Raw genomic sequence first — 15,058 nt, 5'->3', positions numbered from 1 at the left:
TTCCCCCAGAGCTCTTAAAGTTTCATTGTTGTCTGAACCATCACTGTGATCATAGTGGCAATATGCTGGTTCTTGTTTGGCCAGACCTTTTTGCAAATAGAGACATCCCAGGACTTTTTTTGGTAGCTTTTAGAACCTTGTCTTAGCATTTAACACCAGTTTTTAAACTCTTTTGCTAATTTGTTTCAGGAACTTATTTCTACAGCTTCTAAAAACGTTGTGTTAACACTTAACACTAATCAAAAATCTGGTTTTCTCATGATGGCTTGCATTTCTAATTTGTCTCATGGTCTCATTTTTTGCGGACACTTTGAACCTTCAGAATCCTTGGATTTAGTCCTGAAGAGAAAGTTCTAAATTGAACAATGTGCACTTTTCATTTCTTTATATTTTATTCTTTTTTTTAAGTTTTAATGTACTGAACACAAAAGGAGATTAACTATCTCCTCTTAGCTGCTCTTAGTCTTAGTTGATTCCATTCTCTGCTCCCCCACTACTCTCCCTGTTGATTATTATTATTAATTTATTTATTTATAAATAGATAACAATTATTTATGATTATTACAACTATAAATCCTCTAGAAATCGAAGTTGGAAAAGAGACCATTTGCCATTACATTATGATAGTTTAAAAAGAATCTCTTGTTCAAATTTACTAGCTTCCTGAAGCTAGTAAAGATGTTTATTGTTTCCAAGATTCCCTGTTAATTTAGTTCATCACTGCAAAACAATGAATAACATGTCTGGCTATTGTAGATTATAAGAAAGGAAGGCCCTAGAAAAGCTAGTCCCTATTCCAGGTTTCTGTTTAGAACTATAAATGACAGTAAATTGAATAATCAGTTGTCATAGTAAACAGCAGTCATGACATAGCAGTAGGCAGGTTTTTTGATTGTGTCCGTTGCTTGAGCTAGCAGCCAGCAACGATTAGCTTTCTTTTCCAGAGATCTGGTGTCAAGTATTAATCAGCTGTAGACTGGAAAGTTTTTACTGGCTGGCTTTTGTGGTGGAAGAAACACTAGTCTGTTTTTTCATCCGTAGTCTCTTAGCCATATCACTGCATGTGATACCGTCTGCGTGGTATTCTCACAAAAAGAAACAGTTCCAATTTTTTTCATCTCTATTGGGAATGCTTCAGTGTATGAATATAGTAAATTTTGACCTTGAAGAGTCTAAATTATCTCAATTAAGGTTGTGATGTGTACCAGAAAAAAATGTACATGTTAAACCCAATTTAGCATTCTTGTTCTTTACATTTTGAATGGTTTCTTAATTTGAAAACATAATTCAGGAGAGCAGGAGCTATAGGTCAGTGGTAGAGCAAATGCTTGCTGTGTACGCGGTCCTGGGTTTACTCCTCAGTGCCTCTGTTAAGGGGGGTAAAAATACCGTAGTTCATAAAATGATTGTAGTATTGAAAATCTTAAAATACATAAAGGGTAAGAAATATAATTTGGATTTTGAGTTTCAAGAATTACATAAACTTGGTTCTTATGGGAAACAGAAATTCCTGACTGCTCAAAAGTTTTTTAATAATTTTTCCCTGATTGCAAAAATCATTGGTGTTTGTAATGAAATTATAGAAAATTTGGGAAATTTTGCAAATACACAGAAGGAAACAAAAGTTACTCATACGTCTACTACCCAGAGACATCACTATTAACATTTGATGTGTATCCAGCCACCTGTTTATGGAGTTCGCTAATGAAATATCCTTTGAAACGGGCACATAAGGGTAACAAGTGTTAGAAATGGATATACTATAGTGTGAACCAAGTTTTGTTAATCTCACTGCTTCCTAGTGTTGCCTTTAGGCTGAAGAGAGGGGCTTCCCCACCGGGACAGGACAAGAGAGCTCTCGTGCCCTTTGGCCAGCCTTCACTGAAGTGTAGCAGAGCATCTTTTCTGCAGACTAGTCTGTCTGCCGGGGTCTTTATCTTAGCAACTCTTACTGTCAGCTCTGAATGCCTGCTGGTTGCAGAGGGAAACGTTTGGAGTCTTTGTTGGAGTGGCTTGTTGCCATAAGCCACATCAGTTCTTATCCAATCTCTAGAAGAATTATTTAAATCAGCTCTAGATTGAGCAAAAGAATGCCCCAATATTCAGAAATACAGTAACCTCCAGGATACTCGAATCAAGTGAAAGCAAGGTAGAGTGTTTAGAGACTCCAAGGTGATTTCACTTAACGTCTAACCTCAAATCCAGTCGCCTTGGTAAAAGAAAAATCCGAAGAAGGAGCTCAGAGCAGATTACGGTATAAGCATATGCCAGTCCTCTGCAGTGGAAAAGTGCTAATCTGGTTGGATCTGTTAAAGAGACAGGCAAAGCTGAGCAAAGCAGAATTTTCTCATCCTGCTCATCTTTTGCTTAGTGCAGAAGAAAGATTTATCCCGGGATGAAAGAGAGAAGGAAAGATCACAGGCAGGTGGCTAGTAATACAAGATGGTTGGCTCTTTTTCTGTGTGCCTTGGCTAGTGGTAAGCAGATCCTCAGGTCTGAGAAACTAGCAAAGCGAAGCGACACACAGGACAACTTCCCCAGGCAGTGATACAACTTCTAGGTGTTCAGCGTGAAAATACAATGCTGACTTTGATTCCAAGCCCTCAGAGAAAGGAAACCCAGGGAGAAATAGGAGGAAGTGGCATCTCTTTGTAAACATTTTATTCTTGACATGTAGCCGACTCCTGCCTGGAGAATTAAATGTCGGCCCCTCCATTCTGCCAGCTGTCTTTCAAGAGCGCCCTCCCGTGTTCTCCTGCACTGACCAGTTTAAAAGGTGTCATTTCTGCCTGAGAAATCTAAGAGCTTGCACGCAGTGCTTGGTGTGAAGGAATTGCTCTGGGAAATGAATGACCTTTGTGATAACTGCTCACATGCGAAGGAGGGAGTTTGCTGGTTTTAAAAGTCTATGGTTTGAATTCTTAGGTCTGGCAGAAAACAGAGTCCAACTCTGATGGTTTGGAAAACTTTAATGGAGAGATTATTTTCGAAGAGTGGTCAGAGTTAATGGTGATATGGGGTTCCTGTCACCCAGAAACTAACAGCAATAGGAAGACATGATCACTACTGGGCCCAAAGGAGCAAAAGAGAAGAAATAGCATTCATTCCTGGAGTCCAGTGAGGGAGCTGGAGCCGTAGAGGAGGGGCTGTCTGAGAGGTGCTATAGTCCTGGAGGGATTCGGCCACTGCCAGAAAATGCAGCCCAGACCAGGGAGGGACTAAAGCAGCAAAATCCCCTCCCCCACTTTCTTTCCTCCTTCTTTGATGTCCTTCCAGTGCCTTCTATTGGCCAACCCCACCTGGAAGCCTGCCTGCATGAACCCAGGGATGCCACCCATAGGGGTCAGCCTTTGGGGCACAGAGCATGGCTGGAATGGTGGGAAATTGGTCTGGGGTTGGAAAAAGGATCAAACCGAAAATTACTAGCACACCCTAGTAACATGTTCATAATCCCGCTTTCATCATTTTTGTCTTATCATCTTCATCTCTTGAAATCCTAAAATAAACCCTCAAGTATGTGAACTATTGATTGTGACTCAGTTCTGTCTTTTAATATGGGTAGTCTAAACAGTTAACCCTGCCCTACTCAGAGTAATTAATATTCAAAGAGAGAATCTGAACAATTCTCAGAAGACTGGGGAAATCACTGAACAATGTTCTGTTGGGGCATTTTGTTCTTGGTTAAAATTAAACTAAGATTTTTTTTTCTTAAATACGCACGTGAACTGTGCAAGTGATTTATCCTAAAATATAAAGATTGTACTTTTAATCACACATTGGGTAAAATAATTTTTTTTTGTTGTTAAAATTAAGCTGCAAAAAGAAAGTGGAATTTTTTTTTTAAGTCCTTGCTTTTTATCCCTTAAGATCTGTTTCACTAAGGTGGGATGAACTGGTAAGAAGATTCTTCCTCAGCCAATCTAGAAATACAAGAAGAGATTTTTAGCTGTTAAAGAGGGTCTGTTTCATTCCATAACTACTGAGCATTTGGCTTTGAGAGATAGAGAAATAAATAAGATATTTACTCTGCTTTCCAGGAACTTATGACCAGTGAAAAGAGGTCCACATCCATCTATAATCATCAGCAATAGGAACCTTAATAGAGGCATCAGCTGTAGAATTAAAAAGAGGGAGAAAGTATTTACTTTGTCTTTACCAAAGATTCTTTCGTATGGCTCACAAATATTTCTTCATAACTATCCCTGCCGTGTCCTACAAGTACACATGATAAAAAGATACCAGGGACCTGGGGTCAGAGTAAGCCCTTTGCTACTTGTTTCATCAAGGGCAGCCAATGTTTTGGTGCCTTCCCATTGCTTCAGTGATGGATGACACCCAGAATCCTTACCACGTTCTGCTGTGATTCTCTGATCTGGCCCCGCCTACAGCTCCAGCCTCCTTACATACTCTGGCCTCTTAGTCCCTCCTATTCGCCGTGCTTCCTCAGAATCTTTTTTGAGGTTCCCTTGCCTGGAGAGCCTGGTGCCACCCTCGCCTCCCCAAACCTCTTCTGCCTCCTGGTCCCAGTTTAAATGCCATCTCTTCACAGAAGCCTTTCCTGACCTTCCAGACAAATTCCAAGGATCTTATTATTTACTCTCAAACCCGTAGATGTTCAGGTGCCCTGCTCTTCCTCCTTCAACACCTTCCCATGTATTTGTGTAAAGGTTTGATGGCTGTCTTTCCTACCAGCAGGTAAGCACCATGAGAACAAGGTTCTTGTCTCTTTCAGTTATGTGCTCAGCCTCAGGCATGGTGCTTAAAATTGGAGCTCAATAAAGAGTTGTAGAAGGAAGGAAAAAGAACTGGCTTCAAGCCCTGACCTCTAGCACTCACCAGCTCTGTGACTTTTGGTGTTTCACCACCCGGAGTCTCAGTTTTTTATCTGTAGGATGGGGATGATGCTGACAATGGCACTTAGCATGTGGTAGGCACTGTGCCTTACTGGTCTTATCTCCTGCTTTCCTCCTCCATTAATCTGTTAATCAGAGAAGTGAACTGCCTTGCTTGAGGTCACACAGTTTGTAAATAGAAAACAGGATTTAAATCCTGGTCTGATTCCAAAGAGATTGTCTCCACACCTATGATTTTCCTGGGGGTAATTTCTGGAGCGGGGAAGGTCCTCCATACGGGGCAGTATGGATGCCCAGGTTGGGAATGTTGACATTAATGAGGAGGCCAGCTGGAGGTCTCTCAGACCAGTTTTAGGGAATCAGTGTGTGGGATTAACTCCATTTAGAGGAAGAGGTAAGTGACTTCTAAACTGAGCCCTGAAGAAGTCAGCTGGATCTAGAACAGGCCCGTAGTGTGAATGCCTTGAGGCAGTCATCAGGGCCAGAGAGTGCAGAGACTTGCATGCTGGGCTGGGGAGCTGCTGCTTCCTGTAAAATGCTGTAGGGGGACCTTAATGGGTTTTATTTATTGAAAATATTTTGGAAGCAGGAAGTCTCTCCATTTGGAGTCCCCTTCGGGGACAGAAGTGTCCACAGCCCTCCTAGTTTGTATCTCGTAGCAAGGGATGCATTTGAGCTGGCTGTAGCCCCTGGCGCAGCGGTGTTTGGAAAGGAATCAGCTGTGCGAGGTAAGGGATGGATAAGTTTACATTCAGTTGTTTGATACAATTCTGTTGTTGTTTGTTACGGTTTTTCTGTAAGAGTAGGTTGCCTTATAGAGTAGCCCAGATGGGTGGCACCCTTGCACAAGTTCCTTCAGCTCTCTGGTCTCAGTTTCTCATTTGGACATTTGGAACAATTTAAATATCTATCCTGTAGGCCTGTTGTGCAACATCCACACCGTGCCTGGCACCAAAGAAGCTTTCAGGCACTGTTAGCTGTTACTGCTGTTAATATTTCCTGTCCATTCTGGCCCATGCCTCTTGAATGAATGAGCATTGTTTATTTATCAAAGACAGGTTGACATAGGAACTGACTTTTTTTTTTTTTTAAGATCTTGATTTTTAGGGTTTATAAAGATAGTAAAATTGGCACTGAAAAAAGGGCAATGAAACACCTTAGTTGGGCAGCCCTACTGTTTCCTAGATGTGTTTATGATGAAATGTAAAACGTGAATGTGCGGGGGGTGGGGAATAGCTCAGTGGTAGAGCACATGCTTAGCATGCACGAGGTCCTGGGTTCAATCCCCAGTGCCTCCATAAAAAAGAAAAAAAAAAAAAAAAAAAAGAGAAGAAAAGAAAAAGGTGAATGTGAGCCAGTTCTTACAGAATCCGCTGTATGGGCCAGAGCTTTGCTTGCCCTGCGTTCTCCCTGAGAAGTAGGTTTGATTGTATCTGTTTTACAGATAGGAAGTTATGGTCTTTTCTAAGACATTATCAGAAGCGGACATTAAACCATGTGCTTCTCCAGACCATTTTGTGCCTTCAGCATTGTAAAAGCCTGACTTATCTTCCAACAACTTCAACAGCTCTGCTGGGAGGGAAAAATGGGAACAGAGCTCTTAATTTTTCTGAATCTTTTGGATTAGTGGGAAGCTCTAGGCATCTTGTGCTGGGAGGTGCACAGAAGAGATTCAAGAAATGTTTATTGAATATAAATCTTAATCAGATGGTGTGAAAAAAAAAGATGACTGAGAAAAGCAGTATTAGGTTCTGGCTCCAGACTATTCTGTATTTAAAAAAAAAAAGTGTGAGGTCACTAAAGATTTTATTACCATATAGCCTGTTTACACAGACTAATGGTTGGAGTCTAAGGCGAAGACTTTTCCTCTGTGTTTTGCAAGGGATTAGCTCCAGTCTGTGCAGTTCAGTTATTTACAGAAATCTGCTTCCCACTAGGTGCCCCTACTGCCCTTGTGTTGGGCTGGTTAGTTTAGTCTCAACAAAGATAAATGATATGTAACATTAAAATACACAGACCATAAATAGGAAGGTGTAGCTGGTTCCATAGGTCATCATCAGCGTATTTCATAGCTAGATCTGACTGTGTTTTCCTTTCAACTCAGGTAATTAAGAGCTGACCTAAAGAAAGTATCATTTAATGATGGGGCGGGGACAGGAGGAGACTTTCTTGCATAGAACAGCAAGCATGTCACATTTAAATCTGGATTTTCTCACCCTCCCCCTAACAACAGAAAAAAATATTCATTCTTTTTCTTTTCTTTTCTTTCTTTTCTTTCTCAGTTTCTTTCTTTTTGGGGAGTGGGGGAGATGAACTTCATTATAATAAGGCACTTATTGGCCAATTAGATGGTAGTTTGAATATTAAGCATCTTTCTCATGATTTATCAGGTTATGCAGCAAAATGAAGGTACTTAACAAGATAATTGTGTTGGTTTACTATAGAAGCAGTTCATGTAGAAATTTTAAAGTATCAAACATTACAAGACTTTGATAAGCCCCAGTCCCCAGATCTTGGTTTCTAGTACCATTTCCTTTTAATAAAAGGAACCAGACATGACTTAATTCTATGACTGGGGCAGGGAATAAACAAGATGAGCCTGAAACATCTTGTAGTGGACAAACCTGGCAGACACGACCTCAGCCAGAAGATCAAGTTAACGTGAACAGTGAGAAACGTACACTTGATGTGATGTGACGAGGATGGCACTTGAGCTCTGTGTCTTCCTCCCCCAATCCAGTAATCCCATCATGATGAGAGAAAGGCACTGGGCAAACAATTCAAGACTCTGCAGAACACCTCACCAGTCTTCCTCAAACTTGTCGAGGTTATCAAGCAACCAGAGTCTGAGAAACTCACGGTCTGGAGGAGGAGGAAGAAGACTTGTAACTAACGTAATGTGATATGGATGGGTCCTGGAGCCGAAAGAGGGCGTTAGGCAGAAACTAAGGAAATCTGAGTGAAGTATGGACTTCAGTTAATAATAGTGTGTCACAGTTGGTTCATTAGTTGTGACACATGTGGCATACTAACGTAAGAGGTGAGCAGTTGGGGAAATGAGGTGTTGGGTATATATAGGGACTCTGTATAATCTTTATAATTCTTCTGTAAACTTAAAATCATTCTAAAATTAAAAGTTTATAAAAAAAAAAAAAAGAGGCTGTGGCAAGGATGAATCTATAGTTCGAGTTTAATTTTCATCACACTGGGAGCCTGAAGTCAGTAAACCAGCCCATGATGTTCTAGGTTGATGATGGTATAAAGTGGGGCAACTTCTTTGCTGTTGTCTTGTAAAGCCATGAAGGTTTGTTTGCAGAATCAGAGAATGCAGGACTTCTAAATGTCCTCCTGTGGAATTTCCTACTGGCATGACTTTTTTTCCCCTTTGCTTCTGCCCAGTAGCAGTCCCTTGAGTGGCATTTGCTGTCCTAGTTAATCAGAGGGTAGGAGAAATGAAAAACTCTCCTCTTCCCCCTCCTACGAAGTTTCAATGGGCACTGGTAATGTAGGTCAAATTGCATCACTGTAGAAAGGAGCGAACAGGAAGGTATTTATGAAATGCTGCCAACCTCTCTTTAGATTCCGAGTCATGATGAACTAGTGTTGAGCCAGCATAGGTGTGAGATACAGGGAATCAGGGAGTCATGTTTTTGTTGTAGTCCCAGAATGTTACATTTTAATCAGTGATAAAAAGATCTCTGTCTAAAGCCCTAGTGAAAAGAACTTACAGTAGCTTTGTGTAATTTGCATCTTCCTGCTTCTGGAATTCTATTTGTCTCTTATTTATTATTGGCATATTGCAGCAATTTATATTAATTTAGCCAGAGAGATGTTTGAATTGTAGAAACTATTGCCATGTGTACTTAAAAAATAAATCTCATATTTGGTGATCACATAAATCTAATAATGTATTTTGCAAATTACAAGTAATCATATGCTCAGTAGGCTCTTGATTAGCATACAGAAATCACAAAATAGTTTAAGTTATACTTAGAAAGTATACTGTTTCATGGCTCTCCATTTTTTAAATGGCAGAATCCTACAGATTTTAAAATAAATCTTTAAATACATGTTCTTATTTTTCACATCTTGTGTACTAACTACTTGCCCTTTTTAAGACATCCAGATATTGGCTGCCAGAGTGGTCCGTGTTACTGACATTGTCCTAAACAGTAAGCGTCCTGACAGCAAAACCGATTCTAAAACCTGTCCCATTTTCACTCTCTCCTTGCCTCTATTAAGATAACCAGTAGTTCATTTGTAAACAAAATGGAAAGTCAGATGATACAGTATATTTGCATAGGCTTGGGTATTATTAGATCTTACAGGTTGAACAAATTATTCTGTGAGATATATTTATAATCCAACATTTAGCTATTACCTTAACTTTTTATTTTGAAATAAAGAGACCAGAAATTATGAAGATAGTGCAAAGAAGTCCTGGTTACCCTTGACCCTGTTTCTCCTGTTGACTAAATTTTACCTAACGTACGTAGTATAATATCAAAGGCAGGAAATTGATATTGATACATAAAGTGTGTATAATTCTGTGTTATTTCATCTCATGTGTAGATTCATAACCACTACAGTAATCAAGGTACAGAACTATTCCATCACTACGAAAAATCTTTTCTTGTGCTATCTCATTCCTGTCACCCTCACAGTCCCCGACTCCTGGCAACCACTAATTTGTTCTCTAACTCTATAATTTTGTCATTTTGGGTATGTTATGTAAATATAATTTTTTGAGACTGGGTTTTTTCACTCTGTATTTTTAAAAGAATTTTATTTTAAAAAGAATATGCTAAACATTTTTAAGGAATATTTATTTTTTTTTAAAGTTGTTATCCAGAGTTTGACTCACTAACTTTCAGACCTGTATTTTACTAGCTTGGGTGTTCTATACTCTTCGTTGCTATATTTGAACAGCAGCTAAAGTCGTATGTGCCAATGTAATAGCTGATTATAGCATTAACCTTATTGCCTACTGTTAAGGGTGATACTGTGAAGTTAAAGGGAAAATTACCCTGGAAAAACCCGTCTTATCAACAAAGTAAATATTACAATTGATTACTGAGCAAGACTAAGAAATCCAAATATATACTTTATTGTACCAAATAAAGTAACTGACCCACATTCGTGTTCCATTTCATCTCAAGAGAACTCGTTAAAGAACAGAGACTTTTTGGAACACCATATTTAAGTGAACAGTTGAAATATTTACATTAATTAGCCAGTATAAAGATCGTGTCAGAGAATTGCTGTATGTGGTTAATGTCAAGTGTCACCGTAAGAAAGCCAGCGTCTGCATCATGTTAATAAGATTCTTTGACTGTCATGACTCAGAAAAGGGGTCTTGTGGGTAAATGAATGTTGGAAACAAACAGCCTCAGAAGGAACAAATCTTCCTCAGACGCCAGTGTGTTGTTTTCTAACAAAATATAAAAAAATATCCTAGGAGCTGTAGGAGGGCACCTTCGTATTTGGCTACAAACAGTGATACCACGGCACTAGGGAATCCCGTGTGGCCAGACCATCGGAACTGAGCAGGTAGAAGGTGGCTCCCTAGGCGCTTGCTAAGCTGGCTGTAGGTGAGGGTGAGGCAGTGAGCCCTGCTCCTGGGCTTGCCCAGAGCTCTGCACAGGTTGTTGTAAATGGCACATCCTTGTAACTGGCATTCGATTCCATTAGATTCTCGCACCTAACATTTTAGACAGTCTTCCTTCCTGATAGGAAAATATCCTTTACAATTAAAATCAATCTCTTTTTACCAACTTAAACTTTTCTTTTTTCTTTTCCCGTCAAGCAGCATATGATCCTACTTGAAGTAGCTATTGGAATGGAGGAGAAGGGAAACAAACATTTATCAATCGTTGAACGTATGCCAGCCGCTGTACTGTTTATGTACATTCGCACGTGTAATTACAGTACTGAAAAACTGCAATTTTTCCTATGAGGAAAATAAGTTATAAGTATAAGAAACACCAACTAACTACAGGAGTGAAAACTGCTTAACTATCAATGCAATGTGTACAGTAAGGCAGTCCATAATTAATTACTAAATAAATCTTTTGGATTGTAAATGCTGTAAATGTTCAGAGGAGGAAATGGTTGTTGATCTCTGACCCTTGATTTTGTCTCCTGTAATATGCAGAGAATACCTCCCTCATAGTAAGAAACGAATAAAATAGATGTGTATTGCCTGTTACTTAGCACACTTTCAATAAATTATAGCTGTGCCGTTGATAATGAAAATTATGGTGATGTACTTAAAACAATAATACTGTATTAGCTGTATCAGTGTAGGGTGACTGCTGTCACTATGCAAAGCCTCAGTAGCTTGATACAATGCACGTTTAGTTCTCACTCAAGTCACAGCTCAGTGTGGCTTGGCAAGGAGGCTCTTGCTTCACTCAGTCATTCAAGCGTGAAATTTTGTGGCTTTGCCCACCTGTAGGTGCTCAGCACCCTCCCCGTTTGACCAGTAGAGGGTATGAGAGACAAGGAGGCCAAGCCTAGAAGAGGCACCCAACATTTTGGTTCACATGTTAGGACTCGGTCATATAGCTACATCTTACTACCGTGAATATTAGGGAATTTAGTCTGACTGTGTGCTCAGGAAGATGAGAATGTGGATACAGGTGAGCTTTGGCAATCTAGCACAAATATCATTTAGAAGGGCTTAACAAATGAGGAGGAATTGTCCCTGGACCTTTTAGAGAGTGAGGTTTGCAGTAGGTTACTCAGCCTGCCTTTAGGTGGCATTATTTCAAGAGAGAGGATGGAAGAATTTAAAAAGCCTGCAAGCATTATGAATGAAAATTATACGTTTATCTCACTAGCCACTGCCTTCACTACAAGCTATTTGGTAGTGACCTTAGACAAGCCATTTAAGTACTGTCGGCTTCCATTTCCTCACTTGTACGTGTCCTTCACAGGGCTCTGGTGAAGGTCACACAAGTGCTGTGTGTGTCAAGTACTTAGCACAGGGCCTGGCCCAGAACCAACACTCAGCACAGGTTATTATTATTGATAATGTTAATGTGTATGGCCCCAGAGCCAAATACTTGCTAGCCATTCATTTGTCATCTTTCCTAAAGGACCACTTAGAGTAGCAAAGAATGACTTGACTGAGTCTATTTATATGAGTTTTAGAATTCTGTAACCCCAGTTCAGTAACAGGAGATTAGTGTTCCCTTGGCAGAATATTGGGGGGGAAACCCCTCTCTGTTCCCCTAGGCTCACATTCCCCTGTTCAATGCTACAGACTTTTTATTCCCCTATGAAGAGGGCAGCGGGAGTACTGGGCTTTAATTTACCTCTCCTCCCTCCTTCGTGGACCTTCCTGAGTGTTGAGGTCTGTCAGTTGTCTGGGAAGAGTGAGGGTAAATGTCAGAACAGCTTTTTGCTCAGGCCTAAGTTCTTGGCAAGGCAAGAACATCCCGCCCCGGGCCCCTGTTAACTTGAGTGGATGGGGAGCTGTCAGAGCCTGGGGTTCCATTTAATTCAATTCTGTTCAGTAGGCATTTATTACCAGCCCTGGGGATGCAAGGATGAAATGTCGCAGACTCTGCTTCTAAGAAACCCACTTCGAGAGGTGAGTTTCTTGGCGTGTAGGAAGAAGGGAGTTCAAGGTGGTGGAAAGAGGAGGAGTGGAGGATTAGGGGTAGGGATTGTTTTGCTGAGTGGCAGTGGAAGGAATGGTCTTTTAGCTCAGCTCTAAAGTGCACCTGGCCCAGGTCTGCCCCTTGGCCTCAGCTCACACGCCTCAGTTTTCTCTCTGTTAAAGGGGTGTACTGAAAGTTCCGACGTCAGAGCCCTGGTAGGATTAAGTGAGATGATGCACGTAAAGGGTTTACTATGTGTTGTAAAACTGGGCACACAGTGAGTGCTTAGTACCTGCCAGCTCCTCCTGTTGTTGCTGTTTCTGTGTGCTTCTGTAAACCGATCTGTAAAGCAACTGCACAGACAAATTAGAGAACTGCTGGGAATTCTGTTACACTTTTGGTTCTGTCTTAGGCTCCTGGTGAAACCGTGTACTGTACTCACAGGTGATGGGAAAATGGGCTGCTGACCCCTCGGCTAAAAGGATAGGGAGCTCAGTTAACCTCAGTGAAGTCAGGGAGAGTTGGGGCTTGAGATGGGAGAGCCATGCTACCTGAAATGGCAACGCGAGTGAAGGGTGGCTATATTGAACCCTTTGGAGAAAAGAGAGGGGCTGAATGTGTGCGGATATGTACAGGCTGTCAGGAAATGTAGGCTCCTTTAAAAATGTGAAGACTCCACGTGAGGCGTCTCACAGAGGATGAGGAGAGCCCAAGACCGACTGCCGGCTCTAAAGTGTATCCCTGAAAGCTGGGCCAGACGTGCTGGAGTCCTTCCCAGTGAGTGGTTTCAGCTCCCTCTTTACCAGTTATGTTGTCAAACTCTTGTTTTGTGTTCCGTGGCATGACCCTTAGAGTAGTCCTCAGTAGGTTCAAAACTTGGCAGTGTCAGTGGGGATTGGTTTCAGGGCCGTACTGTGGATGCTCCAATCCCATAGCTGGCCCTCTGTATCCATCAGTTCCGCATCCACAGCCTCAGCCAAGTGCGGGTTGTAAACATGGTGCTTGATCAACAGTTGGTTGAATCCACGGATGAGGAACCTGTATTGTATAGAGTTTCATTCTTAAATGTGTTTTGCCAGGGAGAAAACCCGTCAGGGTGAAGGCAAAGTGGAACGTGGATAGGAGGAGGGTAAGTAAACTAGGGACCACGCCAAATCGGATTTTTGGAATATGCACCTACAGTTGACAATGTAACCTGCTTTAAATAGACTGGTTTATGTTTCTTCACTTGGGAAAAGAGACTTAGGAAAACAGCACAGGCTCAGGATGACAAGCGTATCTGCCTACAGGAGACAGACCTTGAAGGAGGGTGAGTGATGCGGCCAAGGTGCGCGCTTTGGAAAGTGCATGCTCAGTGAGGAGAGGCTGCCCAGGGCACAGCATCCACCCCATCATCCCTGTGCCGGAGAGCTGGCCTCCTGCCGAAGGTCTGGACCTTCCAAGAGAAAATGGGAGGATGGAATCTTAAGTGACCCTCCCCACCTTTTAAATATTAGCAACAAATTCCTCTTTTCCCCCCATAAGATCACCAAGCAGACTAAAAAGTGAACCATTTTCGGCCCATGTCTTTGTTTTTGCAGTGAGAGAGAGTGGAGAGGAAAATGTGTAACCTGGGGTGAGGCGGCTCCACTGCAGACACTCCTGGTTCTCGTGCTTGGGAAGCGCAGTGCCTGCCGCGGAGCACGTGCTCTGCACGTTTTCACTGACTCAGTGAGCCGGCTGGGGTAAGCCTCTCGGTTTTCAGTCCCTTCAGGTATTGAGTGGGGAGATAGCAATTGGCCTTCCCTCAGCTCCAACTTAGAAGCTGGAGTCAACTTAAAACCTGCGTTGGCCTCCTTGGAGGGCCCACCTTGCCAGCCCTTTGTATTCCCTTTCACACCCTCCGCAAGCCCCTGGTGTGCATTCTCACACTGAAGCTCCATGGTTGGCCTAGAATTAAAGAAGGTTTAAGAAATAAAAAGAAAGTGTATACTGTTGTGCTTAAAAACAGGACCAACTCGGTTTAACCTGTGTTTTCTTTCCTCTGTCATGGTTAGTGCATTTTTGCTTAATTTTGGCAGACTCAGGTATATAACAAGAAGTGATCGAGATTATGCCTTAAATTGCAACAAGGCTCTCAGAGTCTTAAAAGGACATAGAAATGTTACTCCTAGAAAATAAGTCATTTTCTATGTAAAAGGTGATGTAGCGCTGCCCGTGTGACAGTTTGGGCTTTTCTGTTTAAAGTTAATGAGTGGATTTTTCTGAACCCTTGGGCATACCACGGGATCTTCTTTTATATCAAATTCTGCTGATTTTATATCTGTCTGCCCTTTAATTTTTTTAATACAAAAGTTTTACTGCCTTGAGCAAGATTATTTTGTTGCAGTTATCAGAAATCAATTGCAAAAAATTTAAGCTCAGATGAGGAGGGCCATTTAGCATACAGGTCCAGGGGATGCTTAAAACCCCAGGGAAGGATATCGTTGGGTCCTCCAGGGGAATATGCATGGGACAGGAAAGCCCTAGAACCATCCGGGCAGAAACCATTTCCCTTTCTGTCTTCTGGGGCTGTGTGGCCTCCTGGGTCTGAGTGACTGAGCAGCATGTTCATTTGTC

At 41.5% G+C, this 15,058-nt stretch overlaps 1 protein-coding gene across 14 annotated transcripts in view; it reads left to right on the top strand.

The window, feature by feature from the left end:
* The window catches only part of ATXN7 (ataxin 7), a 142,654-nt gene that overhangs the window by 9,532 nt on the left and 118,064 nt on the right, over positions 1-15,058 (top strand). For 9 of the 14 annotated variants that reach the window (XM_074344552.1, XM_074344551.1, XM_074344545.1 and 6 more), the window contains exon 1: positions 3,762-14,184. The exons of 1 other annotated variant lie outside the window; for it this stretch is intronic. The gene's annotated coding sequence lies outside the window, so the exon portion shown is untranslated. Of the gene's footprint in view, positions 1-3,761; positions 14,185-15,058 lie in introns of those variants that run through there. 4 more of the 14 variants (XM_074344543.1, XM_074344540.1, XM_074344553.1 and 1 more) reach the window with 4 other exon arrangements.

This window comes from Camelus bactrianus, chromosome 17, assembly GCF_048773025.1.
Source record: "Camelus bactrianus isolate YW-2024 breed Bactrian camel chromosome 17, ASM4877302v1, whole genome shotgun sequence".
Taxonomy (NCBI): Eukaryota; Metazoa; Chordata; class Mammalia; order Artiodactyla; family Camelidae; genus Camelus; species Camelus bactrianus.
This window is presented reverse-complemented; position numbering and strand designations above follow the sequence as displayed.